Genomic DNA, 7,598 nt, shown 5'->3' with positions numbered 1-7,598 from the left:
CAGGGTTAAAGTCCATTACCTAACTTTCAAGACCTTGGAAGAGGAAAGACAAGCTCCTAGCCAGGTGATACAACCTTGCTGGTTGATTACTGGCATCAGAACAGGACCCAGCTTTGCCAGCAGCCTTTCTGAATGCTAGGAGACAATCTTGTCTCTCTGCTAGATTACAGGCTGGGGAGGGTTCAAAGTATCAGTTATTATTCAGTGATAGGTATCCACTACTGACACTGAGTTGTTGGCAGAACTCTGTCCATTTCCCTAATAGACTTAATAACAATCTTGGAGGGAAATAAACCCTTAACTGTGTATGTGTGTGTTTGTTGGGGGGGAGGGGTGGGGGTGGGGGTGGGGAGGGGAAGGGGGGGTGGGGAGAGATAAGAGTAAATCTGTCTCTGTGCGTTTAACCTTTGTAACATCAGACAGCAGTGGGGTCTTAAAAATAGCTGACAGCATCTCTCAAACAGATTATTAAGGGATAAATAACTATCTGGGCAGTATGATTTATTGATGTGCAATAAACCATATGAGTTAACAAAATGTTGTCCTAATTAAACAATCTTACTCATGTCCTGTCTTCCTTTGTGCATGGCCAGTATGATTCACACTTCTTCAATTTCTCACTTTAAATATATATATGTATATACATAATATTTGCATGATACATTTTGTTTGAAAACTTTCCAAGAATCCACAAGGAACTTCCTATGTAGAATAGGATTATAGCTATTTAAACACACTTTTAGAACACTGGCACATGAGCAAGTCTTAAATAAATAAATAGATTTTAACCTGAGCGTGCAGGAGTAACTTATATGAACAGGATGCAATTTGGGCCTGCTTAACTTGGGAAAGAGAAAACTTAGGGGAGACCTCATTAATGCATATAAATATCTGAGGGGAGGGTGTCGAGGATGAAGCCAGTCTCTTTTCAGTTTTGCCTAGCGACAGGATGAGAGGCAAAGGGAACAGAGTGAAGCACAGGATGTTCTGGATGAATGTGAGAAGGCACTTCTTTACTGTGAGGGTGACAGAGCACTGGAACAGGTTGCCTGGAGAGGCAGTGGAGTCTCCTTCTGTGGAAATATTCAAAACATGCCTGGATCCTACCCTGCGCAACATGCCTTAAGTGATCCTGCTTGACAGACGGGTTGGGCTAGATAATCTTTAGAGGTCCCTTCCAATCTCAGCCATTTTGTGATTCTGTGAACTAAACTGGATTTTTTACAGATCTAGCCTTTCTTAGTCTTCTGAGAAAAGCCAGTGGATTTTTAATGATCACAAGGCCTGTAGGCCTTTGTTTCTTTAGCTTTTCAGAAGATTACAGTAATATTTTTCTACCTTTCACATCTGATACAAGTGGTGGGCAGGAAATGCACATTCTATTTCTCTCCCAACCTATATTATAGCACTTACATGATTCTTAGATTTGTGTTTATATGTAGACCAGGAAATTTAATTCATTTTTCAAGAAACGTTCCAGATTTAACAGTTTTCTTTCCAACTTTATTCAGAATTTTCAACTCAAGACAAATGTAAATATATAAAACAAATGTAATGTAAATATAAATACACAAAACAAACAAACAAAACCCACAAACCAAAATCATTTTTCTTTCTTAATATAGTTAAGAGTGGTTGTGAAGATACTGCAGAATTAATATGTAATAGCAGTGAAGAGTTAGTATAAATTGACAAATAATTCATACAGAATTGAAAAATACTTGGAAAAGAATTTATGGACATCACAGAAACAATGTGGCACTGAAAATGCATAAACCCACAGCCAGAGAACACTGATTTTACTGAACATTGCTGTAATGAAATGTATTTTATTTCAGGCTCAGGAAGTGCTCTTTACAAAGCTGTGAAAGATTAACTTTCTCCATAGACTGTTTTTTCATGTGGAACATGGGAGAATCTTTCTCTTCCTGACTGTTTGGGCAAACTGAATTCCAGACTTTCCAGCATTTTCTAAATTTTCTAGCTTATGGGTGTTTTTTTCATACTTTTTTTCTTTCTTTTCACCTCAACAATAGTGTATGATTTGTACAGAGGAATGGGTTTAAGAGGAAAAATCGAGGGTATACTCTCTTGAAAAGTGTAAGTAAAATCAGGGACTCAGAATCAGGTTTTGTGCAGTGGTAGAGAGGCTCCTTTTTGAACAAAATAGCTTTCTATTTCTAATAATTTTATTGACTGAGTTCTAGGAGAAAATTGAGGAAGGAGAGTGACATAGTTCTAAAAATAGTTGAAAAAGGCTACAGAGACAGACGTAGGGAACTGGCCAGTGTTTTTTTTTGTTTGTTTGTTTCTTTGTTTGTTTGTTTGTTTTGGTTTGGTTTGTTTTGGTTTGGTTTGTTTTGGTTTGGTATGGTTTGGTTTTGGTTTTGGTTTTGGTTTTTGGAGAGGGCAAGAGATCAGGCTCCCTATCACAAAGCAGGAAAAATCTCTTCTTTTCTTAGTGGAAAAAGACAGAAAAGCCAGTAGATTTATACAGTTTGTAAAAAGGTGTCAATATATTTCTTGTTTAAAGATTTGATAAATTAATTTTTAGTAACCAAAATGTAAATTCTATAAACTCAATTTCACTTCAACAGTGTTATAGAAATTATATAGAAATTTATAGAAATGTATTCAATTTATAGAAATTATGTTTATAGAAATTTGTAAGATGAGAGTTTCCTGCTTTGAACTATAGTAAAAAATGTGATGTCTTATTTGTGCTGTTTGGGTAAGCCTATCCCTTCTGCTTTTCTGCACTTGTATCTCACTGGATTAGTTCAAAACAAGCTTTTGAACCCAAGAACACTCAAATTTAACAGCTGCAGGGTCATATCAACTCTCAGAAGTTGAAATTGATGATCCTCAGTGGTTCTCCCCAACTCAGCATATTCTGTGATCCTATGTTCTGCAGTTCTTGAGTTTACAAGGACAGATTCTGTCAGTTCTGAAGATGCCAAGTTCACTTGGCTAAAACATAAGCTTTTTTTTTTTTTTTTTCTATTTTCTCTCTATTTCTGTCACAATGGAAAGGTATTTCACTTGAACTACAAGAGTATGATTTGATTTGGCTAACCATTTGTCAATAAACAGCTTTAGTTTACAGAGCTGTGGTATATTATCCCTATATCCATGCCAACCCTGAGAGATAGGATTAATACAGCGATCTGAGACACCTAATCTAATAAGTTTTTAGGGAAGAAATTTTAAAAGGAACTTTTGCATGGTGTAGAAAAAAAAAAAAAAAAAAGGATAAATTAGGTTATTTACTAAGAAATTTTGCACAGAGTTTTGACTCAATTACATGCTTAAAAATAATGTTTGTCTGTTTGTTTTAACAATTTGTGTAGCAGTTGAGGGAAAAAGAAGAAAAAGAAAAAAAAAGAAAAAAAAAGCATTAGTCATCAAAATTGATTCAGAAAAGTGATTCAGAAAGAAAATGTAATAGTTTGGGCTGTCAAAGGACAAGGGAGAGTATTGTGTTGGCCTCACTAATCTTTGTAATTGTTGTGTTTGGTTTGGATATCATATCTGATACAGGTATGCTACTACTGCCAGTGAAGTTTATGAAAATGTGACTAGTACTGTGAGCATACTTAGATCTTTGTTTCAAAGCCATATCAATGATTATTTTTAAATATCTATCTTCCATTTTTTTTCTCCTCATGAATAGTTTAGTGGCTTGGTAGTTACATTTTCATCAATCAAAATACCATTTTATCTTGAAGTATCAAGGGTATCTGGAAGTTTTTCTTCACCTTCTTCATTTGATAGAAACATATACTGCTACATTAGAACAGGGCAGCAGTGTACCTGGCCTGTTTTGTCTCAAACAGCAGTTCTGTCCGGTTACATATAAGTTGCACAGTATAAAATGCAGAAGGTAAAAATTACAGAAAATGTCATCTGCAGAGTATCTTCTTCACTGACATTCATTAAAAACAGGTCCATGCCTCAGAGGGTGCTTGTTACAAATGTAATTTATTTTCCAAGTCTTAAAATAGGTAATCATTTTTTATGCCATTCACTCTAGACTAACTTCTAGCTAACTAACTTCACATCCACTTGAACATAAACAAGTGGTAGGTAGATTTAAATCTACCTTAACATAATTCTATTGAACATATTTTTATTGTTACAATATTAAAACATTTTATATTATTGTTAGCGAGAAAAAAAATATGTGCATTACAACTATAAATATTTATCTTTTAACAATTATTACACTTATCAGAAGTCACAAGTCACAAGTGCTTAACCAACTTCACAACACTACATAAGGAAGGTGGAATATCTACAGATGAGGGAACTCGGATATTTCAAGTCTCTGTGGCCTAGATACTGTAGTTTATCTACAGACAAATTGTGAGTCAGTATTTCAACATCAATACAGACTTAAAAATTTCGTGCACAAACACACACACATGAATACCATACATACATTTGAAATTAATATATTTTTATATATTATTATATTTCTAAATAAAGTTTACCTTTTAAGCTCAAAAGAAAATTGAAAATATATTGCCTTGAATCATATCATAATAAAATATTGGTGGTATTTATGTCAGCATAAATATTGTTGCCTGCAGCTCTTCTTGATGAAATTGTGTGGCTGACATAAATCCTGTCCAAGAGATGTTGGCACAGTATTGAATATATTTAATAGAAATGCTGAACATATTCACTAGGGTTCTTTGAAATAAGGTATTGGAACTAACTGGAGGACTTGTAGAAAGCATAATAACTTTTTGACATTATTTAAACCATTTTTTACGCTTTAAAAACAAGAGATGATTGAGTTGTTCTTGTCATGGTTTGGACTAGAATAGAGTTAATTTTATTTGTAGAGGCTCACAAAAAGCTGTGTTTTCAACTTTTGATAAAAATAGTGATAATAACCCATTGATGTTTTCAGCAATTGCAGAGCAATTTTTACAGTAAGCCAAGGCCTTTTCTGCTTCTTTTGCTGCCCTGCCTGAGAGGAGGCTGGGAGTACACAAAAAGCTGGGAGGGGGCACAGCCAGAACAGCTGACACATACTGGCTATTTTAAAAGAGTTATTCCATGCTATATGGCATCATGCTCAGCAATAAAACCTAAGGTAAAGAAAAAGTAAGTAGGGGACATTCAGAGTGATGACATTTACCTTCCCAAGAAACCAGTCCATGTGATAAGCCTTACTTTCCCAGCAGTACCTGAACACCTGCCTGCCAATTGGAAGTAGCAAATGAATTTCTTGGTTTACTTTGTGTGTGTGGCTTTTGTCTTGTGTAGTAAACTTTGTCTCAACCCATGAATTCTTGCACTTTTATTTTTCTGATTCTCTTCCCCATCCCACCCGGGGAGAATGAGTGAGTGGCTGTGTGGTGTTGAGCTGCCTGATGGGTTAAACCACGGTTATACTTGGTGTTACATAACTTGGTGTTACATAGTCCACTTGTTTTTGTGTTTTTTTTTTTTTTTGTTTTTTTACAGAACACATACAAATGTTTTTTCTCTAACAGAATAGTTTAATACACACTTTTAAAATGATTTGGTCTTTACAGAATTGGAAAGAAACCTAAAAGCTCAGGACACACATTTTTTAAACACTTTCCCATTCTTTTTCAGTTCCTCCAGATCTTTATTTCATTTTATTTGTTGTAGTTTTCTGACAGAGAGACCAATTGATCAGTATTTTCTTGCTTTAGTTATTCACTGGCATGTATATATCTAATAAATGGGATGGAAAATGTATGAATTTGTTACTTAATTACAATGTATATATAATGTACAGTAATTGTAAGCATATGTAAAATCACAGTTGCGTGAGCATGCTATATACATGATTTATGTATTCATATATACACATATATACACATTCAGAAAGCTGTGACCTAAAGTACTAAAATTCTTAGTAAAAGTACTAAATGAAATGTAGGTAGTCTTACACTAGAACATATGGAAAAGAGAGGAAAATCACACAATATTGTATTCATATGTTAAAATTGCTATAATATTTCAAAATATTATTAGAAATTTATACACCTGGAGACCCTCATCAATAACTGAGAGAGACATGTCAGACTGTTCAAAGACATAACTTATTATTTAGACAATAAAATAAAATGAAATTTGATTTAAAAAAAAAAACTTTTCCCCCTGGTATTACAAGCCAATGCAGAGCTCATTACAATTAATATCAAGCAATTGCATCTCATTTTCTGGCAGTCAGCATGTTAAATCCTTTGATGGATAACTAAGACAATAATCAATACCTGAGTGTGAGTCTGATTTCAAATGCTTTTCTCTTGTTGCTGCCATTGTCTAGTAACACAAAATATAAATAACAAGATTATGAAAATGTCAGGACTGATATTATTAAAATATTGGGCAAATAACAGCAATTTTTCTATGTTCTCTAAACAAAAAGTTACAGTACGATTGGCATCTATATTTCCATACTTCAAAGTGAATTATTTCTATGAATATTACTGTTTGTAATTAAGTTACATTTCAAATGGAGACAAACTGCAGATCAAGTGCATCAATGTTTCCCTACTCCATCACAGTAGAGTTCAAACATGTTAATTCTTTTCTAATGAGTTTCATTTGATCACAATATTTAGTATTTTGATTTTCAATTGCCTTCTGACTCAAGCATCTTTATTGCTTCAGTGTAGTAATGATGTTCCAGTCTAGAGATGAAGGCACAACACTGCTCCAGAGTGAGTTATTAGCAGTTTTGTCATCTCTATAAATCCTCTCATTTGCCAGAATTTCACCTAAGCTTTAGAAGTTACATTCTGTCAGTGACTGAGGTGTAGGATCTGTGGATAATAATACTTTATCTCTGAGGTTTCCAAGCATAAATATTGGATACAAATAGAGAAATAAAATGTTTGATATGATCAGAAATGAACTTAACAAAGAAGATTATCTTCCTGTTATTAATTGGATCTAAGCAATATAACTGAACAATATAACTGTGCTTTCAGTATTCTTTGTGGTCAATGGAACACGTGTGGTTAATGTCTAAACAACAATGCTCTGAAAAAGATCCAGGAGGAAGCTAGGAGTTACAGAGATCAAAATCTGTCTCAGCTATGTTTTTTTTGTTTGTTTATTTGTTTGTGTTTGTGTTTGTTTGACTGATTGATTTTTGTGAATCTAGAGAGGAAGTGTATTTAAGCACAAAGTAAACAGCAGGCAAATTCTGCTCAGATTCTATTACCACTCCTAGAATCTTGTGTATGCCTAGATAACAATAACCTTTGCTGTATCCCTCCATGTGGTCCTTCTGCCTTGTGGCTACAAAAATGCCAACAATCTGTCTGTGAATTACTGGCTGCAAAACCTGCACTCGTGAGCCTCCTGTGTTTCACAGGACTATATGCAAGAATAGGCAGCTGGGCCAGCAGCAACAGCTGTGTTCTCAAATTCTCATCCAACAGCATACTAACAAAATAAGTTTCCAGAAATCTGTCTCATGATATCTGGAAGTGACTTAAGATATCTATGGATGTAGTGGCACCTGTCCTCACAGAAGACCAATGTGATCTCTGGGGAAGTTTATCACAAATTTATTTAATACAGAAAATTTGTTCATAAATTAA

This window comes from Anser brachyrhynchus (genome assembly GCF_964034855.1).
Source record: "Anser brachyrhynchus genome assembly, chromosome: Z".
NCBI classification, from domain to species: Eukaryota; Metazoa; Chordata; class Aves; order Anseriformes; family Anatidae; genus Anser; species Anser brachyrhynchus.
Note: the sequence above shows the minus strand (reverse complement) of the source record.